At 44.2% G+C, this 24,381-nt stretch overlaps 1 protein-coding gene across 1 annotated transcript in view; it reads left to right on the top strand.

Moving 5' to 3' along the window:
• RASGEF1B (RasGEF domain family member 1B) overlaps window positions 1-24,381 on the top strand; it is a gene marked incomplete at its 3' end in the record, with an annotated part of 516,267 nt that overhangs the window by 236,228 nt on the left and 255,658 nt on the right. The window lies entirely within an intron of this gene.

Genomic DNA, 24,381 nt, shown 5'->3' with positions numbered 1-24,381 from the left:
GTAGAACAGGCCATCAAAGGGCTCCAGTTGCATAGAGGAAACTAAGAGTGTGCGCATCTCTGTTGACGCTATTATCTAGGATGTGAAGCCTGGCAGGAAGACCTCCTTGTTTAGTTTTGTAAAGGGCCATCAGTTCCCTTAAGCCTTGAGAAGGATGCTTGACAACATCTGGATGCTTGGACATCACTATTCTAGAGTCATCACAGCTTGGGGAAATAAGAGGCACTAACTATTGGCATCAGTTGGTAGAAGCACTGGGTAATGCAAGCACAGAACAAAGAACACAAACAGCAGGTCCCCAGGAAGGTCAGCCTAGGAGAAGTGGCATTTGAGTGGAACATGACAGACACTGTTGGTAAAATAACACAGCGAAGACATGTATGAGTGAGCACAGTTAAGAGTGCACGTGCCCTGGGAGGACAAATGTTTGCAAACAGAGGAAGAATGGATGTTTAGCAGGGTTCGCCACAAAGAGCATACAGGCACCAAATGTTGATAGTGTTGAAGTTGACACAACCTTCTCTGATTACATAATTCTATGTATACATACATATATACATATATGTATACATATACACGTATATATGTATACATTTATATAATGTATACTATGTATGCTAATATCTGGGCATTTCGTTCACATTTCCTTTCAGTAGTCTATTGCCATCCAGGTAATGCTGCCAGCAAAACGGGCCCAATCCTACATTCCGGGGTCACACGAAGCTACGAAAAATGACCTGCGAATAGTCCCTGTACTTTGCTTATAAATAACTTGAGTTTTGTTTGCTTATATCTATTTCTCTGGGTAGAAGCATCGCCATTGTCTTAAGTTAGGACTGAACCTAAAACACCCAGAGTGTAAAACAAGCAATGAGTGATAACTGTGGGGTGCAATGTGGACTTTGTCAGCCTCCTCCCCCAGCTAGACTAAGATGGCCAGCATCACAACATAACACAAGGCAGCTGTGTCTACTAAAGTTCTTCCTTGGAACGTAGCAGCAGGCTGGTGTCCGACAAGCTGCAGGGGGCAGAATAAAAGCTCTACACACAGAGGTACACAGCAGGATGCTTCCTAGGATAAGGCCTGGAGTGTGTGGATTGTTCCAAATCTGGCAGTTTTCTGTGCAGTCACATCTGCGTTCTTAGATGCGACATCTCTCATTATAATTTTAAATGATGATCTTGCTTTTTAATGCCTTAAATTGCCTCCAATAGACTTGGTGATTGAACACAGTAAATATTTTTTTTTCCTATGGGACTAAAAATAGTAAGAACTCTGTTATACACTCCCTTCTCCTCTGTCTGTAAACGTTTGTCTTCCTACGGCACACGAACTCTTGGCTATGGCCATTCATGTGTTCCTGGCTGCACCGTTTGTCCCCTCCTGTGTTAGACAGTGTCTACCAAGGTCTGCTCAAATGCCACAGACCTAGGCTGAGCTTCTTGGGGACTTGCTGTTCCTTCATCTGTGTGCGCATATTGTGGGTTGGAAAATACCTGTTAGGAAAGCTGCCGGATTTCAGATAGAAGGTGTTCCTGCAGGAAGCTGCCAGGTCACACACCTGGACTTTCGCACCTCTGTTCCTATGGCAAACAAAGTGATTGCTCTTGCTGCACACTCCCAAGACCTGCTATTTCCTCTTCATGCAAATGAGTGTAGCAAAGGTCACACTTTTCGGTCTTAGGTTTTCTGTGAGTTCTCCTCTTTAGACTGCTGTGTTAGCACAACTGATGTGGTATGAGACCGCCCAGGCCTCAAGAGTGATCTCCTGTACCATATGTCTCAAAGCGGGAGGGGGCTTGCATTAAAATAGATGTATGTATGCACACGCCTGTGTCTGTGTGTTTCTGTTCTCATGATGATAAATATAGTTGCTTAAAGCAGCCATGAAAAATTCAAATTGATTTTCAAGTTCATAGTAAGGACAAGTGGATCAAAAATGAGAAAGAAAAATTCACAGCCCAGGATGGAGTTCACAGACATTCCAAAGGCCAATTTTATAAGTTGTACTTTCAGATCATGGTGCATTTCCAGAGTGCTGGTGTGCACTATCTTGCCTAATAATTTCAGAATAAAATAGAGTTACCATATAGGAAAAATTATTTTTATTGATCCTTTGTTTTCTCAGATTGTTCTCTTAAGAATGCCTTTTGGGGGGGGTGGTAATGTTACATAGGAAATGTAGAACAAACTTCTACCTTCTTTCTAAGTGTTGGAAAAGATTTCTTCAAAAGGAGCAGTCTCCATTGTTAGTGGAGCTCGAAGACAGAAGCTGAGATGTATAGCCCTTATTGGTTTGAAAACCTGACCTAGGAAGGGAGCTTAAGGCCTGCCTTGGAATGTCCAGGTCAGCCAATCTATTTCCACCCTGGAAGATTCTTGAAATGTAACCAGTTCTCCTACTTTTATACCCGGGCCCTTTCAACAGTTGAAGAAGAAGCCAGTGCCATGTTCCTGAAAACACTGCTGTTATTTGCCTCAGCTGACTCTGTCTAAAAGTGAGCAGGGAGATGCTTTTAAAGTCCGGGAGACTATGGAGCATCTCTGTTCATGGAGGGGAGGGCAGGGACCAAGTGTCTTTCTTTATCTGAAGGCTACATGCATGTTCGTGTGTGTGTGCACTTGTGTGTCTGTACAGGTCACTGAAAGCGGCTGGCAGGGAGCAGGTGCTGGCGGGGCCCAGTGCCAAGCACATCGCAGAGGCAGGGAAAGGGCAGCTGGCTTCTAAGCTGTGGTTTTCCCCACTGCTGCTTCACCGCCAGCCAGCCAAGGGACTGCCCTCAAACAGGCTGCTCAAAGAGCAAAAGGGGGTTCTTGTCATAGAGGCTGGGGGTTCTCAGCCAGGCGAGAAGAGCTGCAAATCCATCATTCTGTTGGCAGGAGGCCTCATGGTGACAGAGGGCTAGGCCCGATGCACAAAGCAAAGAGTTTGTGGCCCCGTCTTCTGAATGGATGTTTTCTGGCAATTCTTCCCTTGAGCTAAATCACAGGATGAATAGATGACATAGGCTCTTAAGTCTTTTGTGGAAAACAGGCCTACTTTGATATATTCACAAGTAAAATTAATTCATTATTCAAATTGCTAAGAAAATGACACCCACATAATCTGTTTTTGTTTTCTGGTAAATGCACCAAACACTCCACGCTATTTTTAAATTTTTGAATTTTGAGTAGTGTTAAAACAAGACCACAGATTTAGCTAGTGGCTGGCTAAAAATGTGCTCTGCAGGAGTAATTGTGATTAATGCAAATGAGGACAGGACATATTTCAGGAAAAGAGAGGAGATCAGAAATGCCCAGTCCTAGGGCTCAGCTCCACATATTAGTAATTCATTTGAGAACATTACACAGTGGAAAAAAACTGAAGCCAAGACCTCTCTCATCCCAAATGTAAAAGAAATATGATCACAATGTGTCTCCCTTACCTAGCCCATGTAACCAAAGCAGTGAAAGACACAGGCTTGGCAACTAATAGCCAAAAGAATATATATTTTCCAATATGAAGAGCCCACTCCAGGGATAGCTCAAGAAGGAAGGAGGCACAGATGGCTGGAACTGTGCCCCCAGTGAGACTGATGATGTGGGGGCAGAGAAATGATCCCAGACCAGTCAATAAAGAGGCCTTTGACTGACCTTACATGTGCAGGGAAAAGCCCAAAATCGTTTTAAGTAAAAGGAGAGAACACTTAAGCTGCGGATCATGCTTTCATGGCACTGACAAGAGGAGAGGAGGCTTCTGGGTAAGGTGGGAGACTTGAAGCTGCCTATGCCAGCCCTATTGGGAGAAGAGTCATGATTGGGAAGAATAAGACAGTAAGAAATGAATCCTCAACCAGGAGCTAAGTCACCTAGCACCTTGTTCCTGGACTTCCAGCCTCCAGAACTGAAACGGCTTTTCCTTTGTAATCCATTTTCTTTTTTAGAGCTCTTGTGTTTTGCTATAGCAGCCAGAGCTTAGAGAGCTGTGCAGTATTTCCTGCAGTTGGTTATTGCTCTCAGCGTACTGTGAGCCCGGTCTGTGTGAAGTCATCTTCACCAGTCAGTGGATCTTCCTATTAGCGCTTGATTTCCTTCTGCCCCAATCAAAAGTTTGGTTACAAGGAATCATACTCATGAAGGTGCGTTTGCAGACATTACAGTCCAGCCAGGCCTCTAGAGAAAGCAGACAGTCGGGGAATCGTTCGCCTGGGCCCCGTGTGGAAGTGCTAGTGTGGACTTGCACTTCCGAATCTGAGCTCCTCTTGGCTAAGAACATGGGCTTTGCTAATTAACAGCTGGGTGTTGCAGTGGATTTTACTGTGGGATGCATATGAAGGCCTTGCTTACCATACCCTACAGTAGCCGTATTGTGACATTTTAAAGGAGACTTCGCTGGGACCCCCCAATACCAGGAACAATCATACTGCTTGTTGGTTTCTTCTTCTTATGGACACGATGCGTCTTGTAGCATTGTGTTTTCTTGTCTTTTCTTAACCATTAGGAAGGGGAGCTAAATTTGGGACACGGCTTTGAAGAAGGAAAATGCTAATTTTACCCTTTGCTTTGTTAACTTTAGCATAGTCCCATTTGCTTTAACTTAGACACCAACTCCTTCAAGGATGATAAATCCTTTTTGTGATTCATGTGTTGACTAAGTAAAAATTCTCTCTACTTGGAAGAAACGACAACAACAATAATAAAATAATCATAAGCGGTCTCGTAGGTTTGCAGGTAAAATGGGAAAAGTAGCTCACAAAGTGCAACAAAAACCACTGTAGGCAGCTTGTGGCTATGGAGCTCAGCACAGAGCAGCCTCAGGTCAAAGGAGAATGCAAGCTCTTGGCTTTGGGCCATTTAATTTGATAAAGAACCACGGCTAGAATTAGTGTCCCCAGTGTGTTCTCCACAGGACCTTAATTCCTTGTAAAGGTTCTGAGATAAAAATTGCATTGGGACGCTCTAGGAATACATCTCACTTTTTCAAACCCACACTACAGAATTCTAGGGAATAGTTCACATGAGTGATTTGCGGCTCTCTAGGAGGCAGGCTCTGTGGTACATGGTTTCTAAAGTTATTCGCCCATTTATTTTTTTCTGGAACTTCTCCAAGAGTCAGACTTCTTTGAGAGATGCTGGGATGGAATATCACTATTATGGGTAGTATTATTATAAGGAACTTGCTGTTTTATCTTAAAATAAACAGGGCAATGGCTTAGACATTAACTACTAGGACTCTTAATTTCTAGGTTAAAAATTTAAAGTGACAACACACAGATTCAAAAGCAGCAAAATAGAGAGAGACTATCTTATGTATTGTAAGATATAGAGAGACTATCTTATGTATTGTAAGATACAGAGAGACTATCTTATGTATTGTATGGTTGCAACATCTGTCAATTAACAAACAAACAAACAAACAAACAAACAAAATTCCTCTGGCCTATAGGAAAGAGTAGAATAGATGGTGAGACATCTGGTAGGCAGAAAAAAATTCTGGGATAGAGCCAGTTCATTGGGGAAGATGTGAGGAGGACAGATGCATGGTACCTGAGCAGAGGTAACCAGCCACATGGCAGAATGTAGATTAGTATAAATGGGGTATTTTAAGTTATGAGTTAGTCAGAAAAGAGCTTAGCTATAAGGCCTAGGTATTTGTTTTGTAAATATATTTTGAGTCTCATGAGCCTTTATTCCAGGAGCTAGGGGCCGGGAGGAAAACCACGCACCATACTACAGTAAAAAATCTCAGAAAGCTTCAGGTCTCAGTGACTCCGTACCAAAAAGCAAGGTAGATAGCACCTAAGGATGACACTCAAGGCTGACTCCTGGCTCACACATGCACACTCACACATAGGTGTGCACACTCATATATGTGCACATGTCATTTTTATAAGCCATATATAGTGTTTTGCAGATTTATTTAGTGAAGCCTGCCCTCTCCCCTTTTTTGAGACAATGCTTCATGTATCCCATGCTAGCCTTGATCTTGATATGTAACAAAAGATGGTCCTAATGTGCTGGTCATCTCCTGTCTACCTCTGAGTGCTGGGAGTACAGGTGAATCATCAGACCTGCCTTAGGCAGTGCTGGGAGGCAAACTTAGGGCCTTGTGCATTGTAGGCAAGCACCCCACCAACCAAGCTCCCTCCCCAGCCCTAGTGGAGTCTGTAAACTTAGATTAATTTAATGCTTAAGATTTCCAGCCATGTGATAATGTAATGTTCAAGGGGAATCATGGGAAGCATGCAAATTTGATGATCTATTAAGACTTCATTCAGTAAGACTCAGTAGTAGTGCTATTAGAACCTAAGGGCAGACATAGCTTTAATTTATGCCCTTAGACACGTTACCAACTCTGGAAGCTTTGGGTTCCTTGTGGGTCTCATAGGCACTATGATATATCTACCTCATAGACTTGTGAGGTTAAATCCATTAATGTACACATCTCACAGACAGATAGACAGACACCTCACACACACACATGCGCGCGCGCACACACACACACACACACACACACACACACATACACACACACGCACATGCACACATGCACACACACATACACACACGCACACACACGTACACACACATGTGCACACATGCACACACACACACACACACACGCGCGTGCGCACACACACACACACAGAGGCATACATGTGCATTTATAGCACAGCATGTGATTCTCATATAGCAAGTGCCTAATAAATTGTAACAATTTTAATTTTCATTTATTCATGAAACAGTTACTGAACATTTGCTAAGTGTGTTGTGTTGTTCATGGATACATAAGTCTGCAGTTAAAGTCCTGTCCAAGAGCATGCAGGCAAGCAGAGAAGTGGCAGCTCTATAAATGTATAGATTAATATAAATATCCGTCACTGGTAAATGTGCTTTGGTAAGTAGTGGAATCACAGGGATGGTCCTGTTGATTCTTTAGAGATAAGGTGGAAAGGTGATGTTCCTGAAGGTTCCTAGCAAACAGAACATTGGAAGCAGACTTGAAAAGATGAGCAGGTGTTTGCCACAGAAATGACAGGCTCCTGTCCAGAGGTTTTGAGCAGGCTTATGACCACGAAGTAAGGGAGAGTTAATTTAGAAAGATCATCAGGGGTGTGGAAAGAAACATGGTGGCAGAGGTTGGTGGTGGCTGAATCATATTCTTAAATCTGAAAGAGACACATTCTCAGATCGTAGCCAAGCAGTGGAAGCCAGGGAGGTGTTCCAGCAGAGTTGATGCAGGTCAGCACAGCACAGCACCAAAGGCTGCTGTGCTAACCATCGCCTGGCACCGTTGTTAGAAAAGCAAATTGTCAGACCCTGGCCGGAACTACTGACTCTATCTGTGAAATGGGCTACAGTGGATTGTGTTTGGGCAAGATCTCATACAGGGTTGTTGTAACTTGAAATTTGGAGAGGTACTCTGTAGCCAGTGTTGGCTGCTTTGTGCGTTCTTTTTTCTTCTACCCTTTTCCACCTCTTTTCTTCTTCCCTTCCAACCCTCTAACACTAGATATGAAAAAAAAACAGAGAAAGGAAAGAGATTCCTTAATAAAGTCACATGTTGGAAAGGGGGGGCAGCATTATCATTGGATTACTTCGCTGTGTCAAGTTCCTTAGGGCCAGATTGATCTTCATTATCAGAATATCTATTTTTTTTCCTCTTCTTGTTTCTTCTCTGCACATAACTATTTAATGAACCTTGACCAACACCAACCAACAATCAACCAACACTCTACCTAACTAACCACCCACCTATCAGGCCTCTAGAATTTATATATCCTCTGAAAAGTCCCCAGAATTCCAAACATCACTCAGTCGCAGAAACTATCTGAAGCTGTCAAGACCAGGGCTCTGCTAGGGCATGAGGCAAATCATAGTCAACTGATGCAAAGCAGCCCCATATCCCACACCTGGGATTAAAACAAAAACATATTCTGATGATAATGCTGTGTTTTAAAAGGAAACAAAATTCCAAAATTCTCCTCTTAGATCCAGGGAGAAGGGTGAGTACAGAGACCTTTTGCAGCAATGGTCATGGTGGAAAAGTCTGTGCTTAATAAGCAACTGGAAAGAAAACAAGAGGAGACTAGCAACAGGGATCTAACGGCGCTCACTCTGTGGAGCCTAAGACACTATCGAGATGTTGCATTAAGGAAAGGGAGGATTCAGGGACAACTCCCATGTGTCCTGCTGGGACTATATCATAAGGTTATGCCACTTGCATTAATATGGGGTTTGTGGCAACGGCATGAGGTGCTTTATTTTCTCCTGAGGGGGGATAAATTACGATGATTTTCATTAATGTATTGAAAGTACAGTGGAAGATCTAGACGATGCCACTCGTATTGCTGGATGTTGGAGTCATGGTCCTTCCATGCCCGGTACATAGGACAGAAGTCTTGGCCTGTGTTGCACATTTAGGCTTCTTGAACATGCAGAGTGGAGGTGAGCAGCAGGAAGAAGTGAAACCAGAAAGAGGACAAAGTGTACAGTCTGGGTTAATGTTGATGTTTTGTGGGCCTGTGTCCAAGGTATTTATCTGTTAAATCTCATGTTATACTATTTCCTCTGAGCATCTATGTAGCAGATGTACTAACCCACTTGAGGTTCCCTGACCACAGATGCTGCCACAACCCCAGGACTTTTACTCATGCCATCGCCTGGGTTACAAACATTCCTGCTCTTCCTTCTTTGCTCAGCTCTTCCCACCTCTCAAAGCCCACCCGACCTGTCAAGACATGACTCCAAAGCACCGCCACCCCAACACAAAAGATACATTTCTGTAGAGTTACTGTATTAAGTAAAATGAATGTTGTGCCCTCTGGCCCCTTTGTGCTTAGGCACCCATGGTCATGACCCTGTGTTGTGCAGCCTTTCATCACGAGCCCTAGCACATGTTTGACACTAACAGTTGCTGAATAACTAATTGTTGAGGAAGAGTGTTCAGAAGGAGAATTTTCAAAGGAAGACTAAGTAAGCCTGGCATGAGAAGCAGGGCAAGTGCACAGAGAGAGGGGTGGCATGGGATGTGACAGCAGAAACTTCTAGAAAGCCAGGGTCAGTGGTGTCAAAAGTTTTAAAAGCATCATCCAAGACAAGCGCTCAGAATGCCTGTGGAATCTTGTCAGGATGTAAAATGGTCAGGAGTCCTTTTTGTCAGGATGGCTTCCCGGTGTCAGCTTCATACCGTTGAGGCATACGTAGTTGGCTGGTAAAGATACGACGCCCTGGACTAGAGGAGCTGGCTCACACACAGAAGAGCAGCAGAGGGAGACAGGAGTCAGGGCATGGTTCGCTGCTGGACTGAGATGATTCCTCACTCATATGTGCTGGGTAGAGCCTGACCTACCCAGGAAGCTGACGCAAAGGAAGAGAAGGAAGGGTACATGGACAAGTTCAGGCTGGAAGGAAAGGGACCAAAGTCCATGCAGGAGTCACCTGAAACTGGAGGAGGGCCTGGTGGAGATGGCTTTGGAGTAGACAAGCTTTTGGGGTCCATGGCAATAAATTTACAGAGTGGAGAAGTGACAGGTTTTTTTTTTCAGTGAAATAGGGTAAAGTTTAGTATGAAAATCCTTCTTTGTCCTTGTCTTTCTCTTTGTCTCTGTCTGTCTGCAGGAACAAGCCTTTTTCTCTTTTTGGAAAAAGGGCTAGGGAAATATACTTGTTGCTATGAGTAAAGGCTCCATCTGGTCACTTTAGGACTCGGCAGAGGGACTAGGCTACAGACAGTACATTTTCTCAGAAGGAAGCCTCAATGGTGTCTGATATGAGTTACAAGGGTTAATGATTTTCTTCTTCTTTTTTAAAAAAGATGTATTTGTATATTTCATGCATATGAGTGTTTGCCTACATGTATACAATGTACAACCACATGTGTACACTCTTTGAACTGAAGTGACAGTCGTGAGCCACCATGCGGGAGCTAAGAACTGAACGTGGGTCCTGTGTATGAATAGTGATGTTGCTAACTGCTGAACCATCTCTTCAGCCCTTGACTTTCCTAAGGACTTTTTCATGAGTATATTCAGAATGTCAAGGGTCATTTCTAAATAGGATTTTATGCTCTGTGGGCCATCATGGAGGACAAATTCTTTTGAAAGTTGTCACCTTCCATAATTCAAACACAGTATTTCAACATCTGTCTTTTTCTGTACTATATAGATTTGACCCAGGTACTCAGGAACAGTGCAGTCCCTGGGAGCCATTCACATGGTAGATGGAGGACGATAGGAGCCATTGCATGTCTTTAGTTGAATTTGTCTTATCCCTTAACCATGAACAAACTATGCTGTGTTATTGCTAGGTAACTGTTAATCAGTGTAAGATCTGAGGTGTGTTCCTGGATCAAACGTGGCTTTATGTCTTTAACTGGCACTATAATATGATAGTAAATGTTAATACTTACTAGCTATAGCTTACTGTCACTTATATGTTACAAGCTTCCTTAGAACAGTATCACTAAATTTTCGTTAATAATTCCAGGAGGTAGAAACTTATTTCAGTCTTATTTTGTAAAAGAAACTGAGATCTAAAAGGAGGCACCTTGAAGGTGGTGTGGAACACACGGACACGTCCCTTCTCATCTCACGCCGTCCTAGCACGAAATTAGCTTCCACCCTGACTCAGCTGAAGCTCTGCTGTTTGGTTATAAGGATTATAAAATAGTAAAATGTGATTTGTTTAAATGTCATCAAACATGGGTATGTAAAGGGAAATATTCACTTCCCGACATCACAAGTAAAATGTTTATACAGCTGACTGGCTTTCATCCAAGCCACATGTTCACTAAAAGGCACATGCCTTTGTCATCCTTACATGATGGACATTGCTTTTCTTAACAAAGAAACAAAGCAGTTGCTCTGCCAGAAAGTTATTAATAAGAAGTAGCAACTGAGCAAAGCCGCTTTCGCTGGTAGCTGAGTTTAATCCCCCCCACTTTGAATATTATGCTCTGTGTGATACAAGGTGTATTGGGTTAGCTAACATTATCATACATTGCAATGATGGCAGCAACCATGGTTTTTGTTATTGTTGTTGTTGTTGTTGGTGGTGGTGGTGGGTTTTTTTTGTTTTGTTTTGTTTTGTTTCCTTTTCTTTTCATTTCAGATTGTCTAAGAAGTCCCGGTACAGTTTCTTATAAAATCAGCTATTTCAACAACTCCAGGAGGGAAGTGGGGGTCCCTAGAGACAGGAAGGACTGCCGGACACTCAGCTATTGAGAAAAACGTGTCGTGTCCATTTAAGGAGAGATCATAAACTCTTATGCTCACTGGCAAGCAGACTGTACAAGGCAGTGTGCTCTTCTTTGGGGTTGAGTGTGCTTCTTTCGGGGGATGGGATTTTCCTAAAGGACAATTGATGCAGCTGGCCTAACCACCGAGTAGAGAAAATGAGAAGGAACATTTGACCACTGTTTTTGCCCCCACAAGCCTTATTACAGGTCCTGGGAAAAAAACATGTGGCAGTTCAAAACAGCCAGGTGTTTGGAGAGGCCAGCTGGTGGAGGGCAGTTGGTCATGACAGAGGATGGGAAAAGCATCTTGAAAAAAGTGGAGAATGAGCCCAGGAGGAATCCCAGGACCACTCCCCGTGTGGGGGAGACTGCTGATGGATCACAGATTGTGTGGAAGAATTAACTGAAGGGACTCCATTCTGGAAGGCACTGGGTCTCAGGAAAGCTGTTCTTAACAAGCAGAGGTGGACAACCAGCTCAGAGTCAGGCAGTCCTTCCTAAGCAGGAGGGACAGTGTTAGCCACTTGGGGCCACTCACTGGACTATGTGGCTTGGTGATACTGAATGCCTCAAGTGAATGGAGTGCAAGGATCAGGTCTAGATTACAAGGCAAATCTCTCGCCATTTTAGATGCCAAGAACGAAAACCTCCTAAAACGCAGACAGATGCAGTGTTGTTATGTGCTACTGATAAAATAGTCCAAAAGGCTATGTTTTAGATGTCGAACTTTTCCATTCAGCAACATTATTTAAGAGTCATTATGAGCTTTCTTTTCAAAGGCATGAGTTCAATCAGTTACTTCAATCTCTGTATCTTTATTCCCGCCTTGTGATCTCACCCACATTCCCAAGACATCAAAACCACACCACCAATAACAAATGTTTCTAGGCTCAACATACAGGCCCGGTTGCTGCCGTCCTTATTGAACCCTCACGGTAGCTAGGAGACACTATTGTCCCTGTCCTACAGGCAAGGAGGTGATGCCATAGGCAGGGACCTGACATAAGCAAACCTAGGAAAAGTATCTGATGCATAATGGGGACAAAGCTTGGTCCTACCTTGCCCACACCATGTTGCTGGTTGCAGCAACTCCCGGCTCGGTGAGGAGGTAAGATGTATAGGCAGGGGAAATGGGTGGAAGGCAACTGGAGATAACTCATTTAAGGAGGAAAAACAGGATAGTCTCAAAATTATTATGAAGTGGACTTAGAGTTTGTAAAGTGAGGCCAGTATTTAATTGCTACGGGGACACCAGAGCCAAAAACACCCTCTGCATCTTCAATTAAAACGTATTTATCCCATATCCTCAAGTCATCAGACTGGTAATTGGCAACCTTGAGTGAGGAAGCCATGGAACAGTGAAGGGGGTTGGGGGGCGGGGAGGGAAGGAAAAGGAGAGAAAGAGGGGTTGTGTAGCCGAGGACTCGCAAGAAGCCCAGAACACAGGATGGTGCTGTGGCCCCCGTGTGGTGTGGCCATCTGTCATGGCCCATAAACCCTCCAGGCTTTGGCTCCCTAACCTGAAAAAGTCTCCCATCTTTTGTGGGGTCCTTGGGGAGAAATTATCCAGGCTCCCTCCAGTCTATTGTTATACATATGTTCAAATTGGGCCCCTGTCTCCTGGGTGGCGGGGGACGGGGGATGGGGGTGGGGTGGAGTGGGGGGGGCTGGGGGGCAGCAGTACTTTTCCTTTATACAAACACAGGCACAGTTAGCCAACCGCAGAGCCAAGGCCACTCCTTGCCCATCTCTTTCCCTAGCCCCACACTTTGCTCACCCTCCGCCCCGTTGCTGCTCTCAACAGCAAAGGATGAAAAGACCCTCTGAGTCTGTGCCCTGCTCTCTAGGCAGGAGCTCTTTCTGTTCCTCTCCCTATCGCCAGGCCAGCCACAGCAGATGAACCCAGGGAAGACACAAGAAGGTCTTCCAAGGAGCTAAAATAGCCAAACTGAGCTGCCTCAGAAATTAAGAAGTCAGGACTCAGCAGCAGCAGCGGGTAGCTGAACAGAAGTAGGAACATGAAGTGACTGGGTACTTTTAGTAGCCAAGCAGTGGGTGAAAGCTGAAAAATAAAATGTGGGTACTTCAAATCAGGAGCCTAAATTCTCAAATGCAGCTTTAGGTTAAAATCCGCCTTCCCTGCTTTCATTCCTCATCTAGTGTCAGAGTCCTCTGCACAGGAAGTGGCCAAGGGGGTGTGGTCTCCTGTTCACCTCTCTGCTCCAGTGTGACCTTGTCACTGCCTAGTTCCTGCCCATTTTGCCTACCTTTAAAAGGAAAACCTTCTTTCTTGGCTCTCTTTATCTGGGAGGTTTACTAACATCGGTGAAAGAGATGGTGCAGACAAGTACAGGCAGTAAAATTCTTTAGAGGAAAAAAAAAAAAGGCAGAAATTTGTCTCCTAGCAGGAAATCTCAGTGACCTGAGGCTGGCGGGGTGGGAGTATAGGTGTAGGAGTGTGTGTGCGCGCGCACCGTGGGCCGAGGTGTAGGGGTGTGTGTGCGCGCGCACCGTGGGCCGAGGTGTAGGGGTGTGTGTGCGCGCGCACCGTGGGCCGAGGTGTAGGGGTGTGTGTGCGCGCGCACCGTGGGCCGAGGTGTAGGGGTGTGTGTGCGCGCGCACCGTGGGCCGAGGTGTAGGGGTGTGTGCGCGTGCGCACATGGACCCAAGTGTTCTCAAGTGTTCTCATCCCAGTAGCATCAGTTTTGTTAGTGTAGCAGGTAAAGCTTCAGAAGTGATTACCAGCCTCCAGTCAGCCTGTGTTCTCCTCCGTGTGTTATAAGATATGATGATAGCTGTATACTTTGGACCAATGATGATACTCAGCATAGCTGCCATAAGAGACCTTCCAAACCCCTGGATGTGTGTTTTCCTCATGAGTAACTAGCCAGGGAGTCAGGCTAAGTTGGTCTGGGTGTAACCTGCTCACCCATGGTATTCACAGCATGGATACAAATCAAAGGTTTAGAGATCCCTCTGAATGCAGAATTTAGGACTCCTTAGGTTGTTGGGCCAGATAAAAGGGACATGCTCTAGTGACATAGTCTCAAGAAGGCACTGAAAATAAATGAAGGTCGTTCCGTTACAGGAAACATGACTCAGAGGAAGCCACAGGAACCACTTGATCTCTTCCAGCTTTGTTCCCATCATTAATCTGTTTGCATGAAGGAATATTATGGTCCCTGTCTCTTAAACTCAGATACCCGTGGATGCACAGGAAGCTGCAGGCAGAAAGCCCGGCCTCATCATTAGCCACATGTCCACTGCTGTCCCTGGAGACTGAACATCAGAATAATCTCACCAAACAAAAACACACCCTTTTTGGTACATGTCAAGATAGACACCAAAGGCAAGCGTTTGATTTTGTCACCCTGAACACACCCTTTTTGATACATGTCAAGATAGACACCAAAGGCAAGTGTTTGATTTTTGTCACCTTGATCTCCAGGTGAAGACAGAAAACATTGGAAGTCAAGAGCAAAGAATGTCAGAGTCACGTGATCTTTTTGTGCATTGGGAAGAACAAGCAAGTGTTAAGAGCTAAGCCGATTTTGGTGCAAGAATTCCCTTCCCTATAAAGAGATCAATCAAATAGCATCAGCGCTGACACAGAGGCCTTGCAGGCGCTTGCTGCATCCTGGGTAACCTGCTCTGTAAGGACTTGGCATAGACTACCTCATCTAACAACCTCTGCCCACCCCCCACTCCCCCCAACCCCCCCCCCCCCTGTTAACTTCTCCTACTTCCTAGTCACCTAAGAAGTAGATGCCATTTTCCTTGTTACAAGCAAGGGAGTTGAGACTCTGTGTGGTAGAGCAGACACTCTGAGCCATCTTGTTGGCAATAGCAGAGCAAGGATTAAAGCTATGTACGTGACTTCAAAGACTGTGCTGTGAACACGCGGTTACTTTATATGATGTGGGAACTTCCTGAGGACAATGGTTCACTTCTCTTCTTTTTCTGTTCCTTGTCTCATTCCTCCTTAGAATCAGAACCTAGAAGTTTTTGTCATCGAAAAATGTATGTGCCTTTAATGCTAGCACTGGAGGTGGCAGGGGCAGAGACAGGCAGATCTCTCTGAGTTCAAGGGCAGCCTGGTCTATAAAGTGTGTTACCAGGACAGCCATGGCTACAGAGAGAAACCATGTCTTGGAAACAAACAAACAAACAAACAAACAAACAAAATATATCCTTCTCTAAGAGTTTTGCAGTGCATGCATAGAAGTCAAATAGTAGGCAAAGACTGAGCTGTTTCTTCATGCAATGTAATTAATCCCAGAAGGCGGCAGCAGCAACAGTAAAGCTGGAACTCAGAGGCCCCAGTGTTCTCTTGTATTGGCTCTGCCCACTTGCACTGCTCTTTTCTCTGCATTGAAAAGTTGACAATAATATTGAATACTGCATAATATTCCATTTCTGTTGTAGCCAATAATTGTTACAACATTTGCTCATTTTGCAAGAGATATTTGAAAACATTTCCAATGCTATCATTTATGAATTATGTGTAACAAGTCTGGGCGACTGTACCTATAATTACATGGATATATTGGATGGAGACATGGGCAAGACAAGTCTTGAACTTTTTTTTTTTTTTTTTTTTTTAAACCTTGACTGTCTCTCTACAGAACAATGAAAAGTTCCCAGGACGAGAAGATAGCAAATGTTTTCCTAATCAGTATGTGAATGTGTTGGGAGCCATTCCCCCATGTCTTCCTGTAATCATTACCTGACCCACTCATAGTGACTCTCTGGCCTTGTGGTTCTGCGAGTGCATGGTGTAGGCTTGACAGCTCCCTATGCTTGCTGCATTGTTCCCAGGACCAGGCACGAAGGCTTTTCCCTGGCAGAGGAACTTATCAGGACATCACTGAATGGTCAGTTATCTTCTCTTTGGGCTCCAATTTATACTTGCAATGTTGCCCCCCTCCATGAATTTATGGATTCTCTGGCACCTCTGAAAACATGTTGCAACATCTGCACCTTCTGAGGCCAAAAAGCCTAATACAAATAAATGTCCTTGAACCATCATTTCCTTTCAATGGTGCTATTAAGGCTAAGAGTGCATTTTACTTCCTCAAGTAAAAGAGACAATGTCTCTCTATGCTTGAGGCTCCTCTTGGATAGAAGAGCGTTGAGAGGTCTGGGGAGGAGGAAAATAGATGTTGCTCTTGGCAGAGCAGCAGGTGCAGTCAGTCACTGCCCTTGTACTACAGCAAGAGGCACATGGAAGGATGCTGACCGCATCCTTTGATGAAGGGACTGGCCTTTCCTTCCTTGTCATTTTACACTATAATTTGCATCATCATCGTATATCTAGATAATTATAACATAAATTGTAACTAAAATGAAGTTTGGAATTGATACAGAGACATTTGCAAGCCCTAGAGTGAGCAGAACATTGCAATGGTCCCCATAGCGGTCTCCTCCACATATGTGACACAGCAGGGTCATATTTCCCTGCCATTCCCCATGCACTGAAGTGTGCATGGAGAGGATGTGCATACTCCTGGGTAGATGCAGCAAGGCAGCTTTGTCACTCTGTTCTCGCTGGCATTGGCACACGGCTTCTCCACCAACCAGGTTCTAGATGACGTCACCTTACCAATCGCATGCACCTGTGGAAACATCAAGAAATGTGTTTCTATTTAAAATTACAAAATGCGGGTGTCATTGGGATTATTAGTGTAGCCTGATTGACTAAAAGGCATTTTGTTTAAAGCTCCTTTATGACAGCAAAAGGCCTGATCTCTCATCTGTTTGCTTTCTAACCTTGTGATTGGCTGAGGCCACTAAATGCAGGAGAGGGCTGAATGATGCTAATGTGCCCAGGCCGAGTGGGAGAGTGGGAGTGTTCCCGCTTTTGTCTTTTATGCCTATTGTGGTGGATTTATGTAACATTTACCTTTTACTTTGTCTTTCTCTGGGGCTGCCCACTTCAGCTACGCCGCCGTATGAGAGAGTTACACTGTGTCCCTGTCCAGTTTCTGTTATAATTACTCAAGTCTACAGACTGGGTGAACTACAAATATAGCAGAATTACTTGGGGTCATGGGGCTAGTCCCAAGTCCAACGGATTGCAGTGATGGCTTATTGACACACCCTCTAAAGCAGGACAGAGCATCATGATGGGAGTCAGAGGGCCCACATGCAAGAGAACTTGCCAAATTGGCTACTCCAACCCAAAGCCATGAATTAATGAGTGAAGTTATCTATTCATCAAGGCGGAGACCTAAGCATTTCTGAAGGGCCTATATCTTCATATCACAAAATGGAGCTTAAAGTTCAGCATAGGTTTCAGAGGTAAAAACATACACAGCTCAGATCATATGCTATGTACACTCTCTGTGCCCAGCTTATTTAAAGTATCCCCTCCCCTCCTTCCTTCTCCTCTCCTTTCCTCTTATCCTCCTGTTTTTCCAAGTCAGTGTTTGTTCCACAAGAGAGAGGGGTGACAATCTGCCTGGCGTACTGCCTCTGGCTAAGGGTCAGTGTAGCCACATGCTTTCCAGGCCAGAGGTCAGCAGCCTTTCCACTTGGAATACCAGAACCCCCAGCCTTCTTTTTTCTTGGGTCAGTGCTTGCAGCTGCTTTCAAACCAGAGTGACCAGGTCAGCTCCCCCCTGCTGCCACTGGGGGGAGGGAGCTGTCCTGTGAGTGGAAGGGGAGAGAGATGGGTTTGATCATTTTAACAGCACAGTTGGTATAGGCTGGGCTAGTGACAGCAGCTGGCTAGCAGTTTCAAATGGGACCAGGAGCATGGTGATAGCCCAAAGCCATGGCGAATCATCTTATGGATGATCAGAGATGGAGGGAAACTTACCCTTCTTTCCACTTCACAAAAAGTAACAGGACAGAGGTTGTCTGGGGATGTTATACATTTTCTATAGATTGCTTTTTTCCAGAATTTCGTTTGCTAGAAGCATATATATATATATATATATATATATATATATATATATATATATATATATATATATATATATATATGAGACATGAGAGAGCTAATGGATGAAGAAAGGAGTTGAGAAGATAAGAAGATGCCACTTAGAGGCTGTGACTCTAAGTGCATTGATGTAGACCCAGATCTCTGATTCAGGGAAGCAGGGAGCCTGAGGAAGAGCTAGTGAGCCTTTATGGCCAGTGCTAGCATGCCTCTGAGTCCTGTGGCACACTTGGAGGCTAGAGAGGTGGGAAGGGAAGCTCAGATAGCGGTGACATCCTTGTCTTCTGGGCGTGCTAGAGTTTTTGTTTGGAAAAGAAAGGAATCAGAAGCCACTCTTTAGACAGGGAAATTAGGAGTATCACAAGCAGTCTGAACTGCCATACAAATCTGGGGTGGTTCTTTTTGTGTACTTATCCTTCAAGTATCATTTTACTACCAAATAGAGGGGGGCTGTGACATTTATTCAAACATGGAGGGGTGGGACAGCCTGTGCAAAGCCCTATGGCTGAAAGAATGCTCATGAGAAGGAGTGTGGCTGGAGCAGGAAGAGACAGATGGCAGGCAGGTTACTGCTGGGGAGCAGCGATGGCAGACCATGACAGTGAGTCTCATGACAGTGAGGGATAATGCCTTATCATTTTCCCTGTAGGATGCACACATCCTCCTCTTGACCTCCTTGACATCACACTTTTTTTTTATAAATATTTTATTTAGTTTTAGTCTATATGCATTGGTGTGGAAATGTCAGATCACACTTTAATAAAGTCAGACATCACACTTTAATAAAGAGGTTGGATTCTGGACTCCAACTACCAAGGTAGACCAGTTCTCCCACCTACAAGCTTGGCGACTCTAGTAGCTTGAGTGAGAAATGTCCTCCATAGACTCATATGTTTGAGCACTTGGTCCCCAAGCTGGTGGTGGTGTTTGAGGAATGCATTAGTTGCTCTTCTATGACTATGATAAAACACCCTAACTAAGGCAACTTACAGAAGAATGAAAAAAAATTTTTTTTTAATTTGTGATTGCAGAGGGCTAAAGTCCATAATGGCAGAAATGGCATGGCATCAGGTGGTAGGCAGCAGGAAGAGGAAGTGGAGAGCTCACATCACATCTTGAGCCAAGAAACTCGAAGTGTTGAGGCTTTTTATAATCTCAAATCCCACCCCGAGTCACACACTCCCTCTGGCAAAGTTCCACCACCCAAACTTTCCCAAACTGCCATCCACTGGGCACCGCGTGTTCAAAAGCCCCAGATTATGAGGACAGTTCTCAGTCAGATCGTTATGGAGAGCTTCTGGGATCTTGGATGAAGAATTGCTAGAGGAAGCACACAGCTGGGGGAGGGCCTTGAGAAAGTACAGCCTCCACTCACTTTTCAGTTTTCTCTTCGCTCTCTATGTACTGCGGAAGTTGTGATCTCTCAACTTCCTTCCATCATCCCTGCTACCTACTGCCTTGCTTTTTTCCTGCCATGAAGAACGCTTATCTGTCTGAAACTTTGAGTCAAAATAAACACTTTTGTCTAAAAGTCACTTTGGGTCATGGTATTTTATCATGGTGTGCACGCGTGCATGCATGTGTGCACATGTGTATGCATGTGTGCGCACACACACTCTCACACCACAGAACCATAACCAAGATAATCCCTCTGGAATTCCATTGCTCTATGTGTAAAATTGAAATCCACTAGTACATACTTCAATCTTGGCAGAAAATCAAATAAGTTCATAGTTTATTTGATAGCCAGGGATAATAACAGGCACTGATGATAAAGACTGATAATAAAAATAATAAATATGTTTATTATTGTTACTATTATTATTATTGCTACTGTTATTGTCATCCTATATAGGCAGCATCTCTAGTCATTAGATGTTTCCCAAACTGTTTATGAATTTAAAAACTCACTTGTATAGTATCCAGCCTATATAAATGTTCGCATTATGAGCAGGCAAAACCCAGAGAACAAGGCAACTTCAATGTCCCTTTATAAGATGGAAAAACACACTCTTCAAGTACATTCCCTTAAGAAAGTCCTCTTTCAAAGCCAAGAGAACTGAAGTGCTCTCTACTTTGCCCAACAGTGTTTGAGATTTTTTGGAAGAGAGTGTTTTGCCAATATGGGCTTCGGTGATACTTGGGCCTGACAAAGAACAAAACTGTCACTGATGTACCTGAGTCCTTTTAGAGCACTAGAGCCAGGGGCAACCTTAGAGATTAGACAGTCATTTGTTCTGATTTAATTGGCTGTTGGTTTCTGCATGAAGTGATCGCATTGGGGGCGGGGAGACGGGGGGAGAAAGAGCTGCCAGCTTTAAAAAAATCAGCAGACAAGCAATTAATTTCACTGAGACACTTCTGTGAAAAATCACAAATGCCATCTGTAGCTTCTTCTTTGGATGATGGTAATGGTTTTTTGCTGAAGTATTTTTTAACTCTTTCCAAATAAATAAATAAATAAATAAATAAAATAATAAGAGTCTTTGCTTTGCCGCAGTAGGTTGGTAATACCATGAGTCACCCTGCCCTCCCTGTGGGCTGCACTATATTATTAAACAAACAGACCTTTATTGAAAGCTAAGTATGCACAAGGCCTTGTGATGGATGCTTTTATGTGATGCTTCATTTAATCTCCACAGTAATTATATGGAGTCTTGGGCAGGTCTTGAGCTGCTGGCCTTTGCATCCTAACTCACCCCTACTCTGTTCTGTTTTGTATTGCAAGAAGGTGGCAGCCTCCTCTGACCACTGGTTCCTAGCCAGGTCTGGACATTTAAAGATGCTGGGGAGATAAAGGGAGCAGGTTAGAAGGAAGCCACATTGTTCAACCCTCTCTCTCTCTCTCTCTCTCTCTCTCTCTCTCTGTCTCTCTCTCTCTGTCTCTGTAGTCCTACCTCCCATGACCCTGGCAAGCTTGGTTTTAGCTTCCACTTGGTGTTTCCACCTCAGATTCTAATAACACTCCCTCCTCCCTTGTCTTCCCCAGTCAGGGACGGTGGTGCTCCCTGTTCTGATTCAGTTTCAGATAGATCCATTATCTGATGGTCAACACAGACGAATAACCACTTCTCCGTATGGATCTTCCCCATTAAAAATGTGTGAAGGGTCAGGAGTCCAGAATGTTTGCTGCTCTTACGGAGGACCCGGGCTCCATTCTCAGCCTCCCCATGGTGCATTGCAGCTGCTTGTAGTTCCAGGTCCAGGGCATCTGGCATCCTCTTCTGCTCTTCGCAGCCCTTGCATATGCGTGCTTCATATAAAGTCATACAGACTCAAACGGGAACACATGAATGAGAAACAAGCAAACCTTTAAAAGCATTCGGAGTAACTTATGTGTGCTTGTTTAGCCCCCCAATTGTTATACTACCACAAGATTATATCTGATTTTTTTTAACAGATGAGGAAAGAATGAACCATACAGACTAAATGTTATACCGCCAAGCCAAATATCACAAGTCTGTCAGTATTCTAATCATATGTAGTTTTTGTATAACTATGTTGTGGTGACTGCATCGTTCTCTAGTAAGGGAACATTTTAGTCCCGGGTAAGATCCCATTTGGGTCCCCAGTGTCATCGTGGGTTTGAACAGTTAGCTCAGCTATACTGCAACCTCTTCCTCCAGGGTGAATATGAAGATCAACATGTGGCATCTCTAGAGAAAGAAATATGACACCCTTGGGTATTGGGTCGTGAAGATATCCTTTTGTCTTGCTGCAGTATTTGTCACTTTCCACTGATTTAAGAAAAGCCCAGCGTTGAGTACTGGGTAAAGAAAAAGGAGTTGTGGAACTCTCAGTCTCAAGGGCTGAAAGATGGTGTGGTCCCATCTCTTTGGTATCTGGCAAGGGTTTTGTCATGGATGACACAATGGTTGAAATGCATTCAGGGTGGAAACATGTGGTAGGAGAGGAAGTGAGAGCGTGAGGAGCCTTTCAGCTTGTTTCACAACAGCCCACTCTAAGGGGAACTACCTGGGGTCCCAGGAGACCGATGCTATCCTTTCAAAGGTCATGTCCACAGTAATTCAGTCACCTCCTTAGAAGGTGCTACTTCTAAGGGTTCACCACTTGCTAGGACGCCCACACTGAGGACGGAGCCTCTAACTTGTAAATCCTTTAGAGTCAAACCACATTAAAGCTCTGTGCGAAATCTTCCCCAGATCTGAAGGTCTGCCCAGGGACTCATTTCTCACCCAGGACATTTTGATGATGACTTTTTATTTGCCTCAACTTGAATAGAAAATAGGACCTTTGTTTATCAGCATGAATTTATTCTCACTCAGATTGGTGAATCTCTTATCGTTAAGTCCCATATATGATCAAATACTGTAGACATTATCATAATTTTAGGCTTAATCATAGGGTAAAGTGGTTTGTTTTTGTTTTGTTTTGTTTTGTTCCTGAAAATACTGATGGAATTGTAGATGGCCTTAATTTACTTGTAGAGCCTCCTGTTGTGGTGATGGTGGCATTCTAAAGAGGATTAAAAAAAAAAAGAATTAAACTGGCAATTCTCTTGTTTCTGACTTTTCTTCTTTCATTAAATAGGAACACTAGATAGGACTGTGTAATAGAGAGCACTGAAGTCTAGATTGAGGTGTGCATGTGTTCATGCATATGTGCCAGAGTCCGGAGGAAGTTTCCCCCAGGCCTCTGTTCTCCAGCTTAGCATCTCCCCTAAAAGTCACGGACTCCACATCCAAGGTTGCCTGCAGTATCTGCTCCTCTCTTGTGAAGAAAGAGAGCATCTAAGCTTCAATTATCTGGAGCGTCTTAGGATTTTACATTTTCCGTGGATCCCATGTTGACTGTGTCAATAAAAGGTATATGCTCCTAGAAATGTGTCTATTTATTTGTTTGACTTAATGCACTTAGGAGGGAAAGTGTGAATGTCTTTATAGTAACAACTCTTTAATATTATTGTATTATGACAGAAGTAAAGTAACAAAAGTTTGAACTAAGTGACTTCAGAATAGAAGTTGCTGGATGCTTGAGATGGTATAGAGACAGGATTGATAAGACTTGGTTCTGCCTGGTGTAGCAGGTGCAGACACGGAGAGAAATTAAGTGCAATTCTGAGGTTTGAAGCTCTTAAGACTTAATTTTCTCTCCTAGTATTCAACCCAAATAACTTTCTATCCTTTGTGGGATTTAAAATTCTAAGGGAAACTACATGATGTGCATTCTTCCCTTTAGGTGAAGAGCCCAGGGCTCCTTCCCACCTGAGACTGAAAAGTAAGGGAGAGGGTTTAAGCCATCAGTGTGGCTGGCCATACCCTGAAACTAGGGCCTGGGGAGTGACGGGGACCTTGCATTGTTCATGACACTGTGCGGGGGTTTGCCATGCAGACAGGGGTTTCACAGACACTGCTTATGCCTCTAGAGCAATCCTAGATAAGGATGAGGTAACTGTGTACCTTGGGTCACCTTGGGTCACTGGTAAGCCTTTAGGGGTGACTTCCATGCAGAGCATTTCCCTACATGCCCTAAGGGCAGACAGCACTCTCCTCTTTGTGTCTCTTGCCTCTGTGAGGCCTGTCACTGGGCAAGATCTGCTCCACCTGCTTTCCCTTCCAATCTTCTCATCTTTCAGAGCTCAGGCTGCATGATCCCTCTTTAAAGTATTACATCATCCATCCTCCCTTCCCCCACCCCATTTCTTTCTTGACAGAAACAGTGCAGCCCAGACTAGCCTTGACATCATGAACCTTCTGCCTCTTCCTCCACACTTCTAGAACCATAAGCACAGGCCACTGTGCCCAACTTTTACATTTGTTTTGTTTTCTTGTTGATTACCCTATAATCTCTCCAGCTGAATTAGTCTTGCATTAAACCCTTTGAGGGAAGAATTGCTCCTATTCTGGGTTATCCTCCATAACACCTATTACAGGGAAAGTACTTGTGGATAGTTGATTTCAGGTGAAAACTCACACCTTTGACTTCTGTGCTTGGCTGACAGAATAAGGACAATCTGTTCTTATTCCGTGGCTGGATTCTCACCAAGCCTATGAGCATGCAGTACAGGTTCTGAGTACAGAGACATTGCTGAGCTCATAGAGCGCCCCCCACCCCCGCAGCAGTGATGGGGGATGGGTGGGCAGAGCTTGTTTTTTTTTTTTTAACTGGATGAGCACATTTGCTAAAAGCTACCAAGGAGCAGGAGAGCTGGCCCTCCATCTTCAGTTTCTGATAAGAGTAACGCTATAGGAGAGCACT

Source organism: Acomys minous, assembly GCF_964271855.1.
Source record: "Acomys minous genome assembly, chromosome: 15".
In the NCBI taxonomy this organism is placed as follows: domain Eukaryota; kingdom Metazoa; phylum Chordata; class Mammalia; order Rodentia; family Muridae; genus Acomys; species Acomys minous.
Note: the sequence above shows the minus strand (reverse complement) of the source record. Positions and strands in the feature narration are given on the sequence as shown.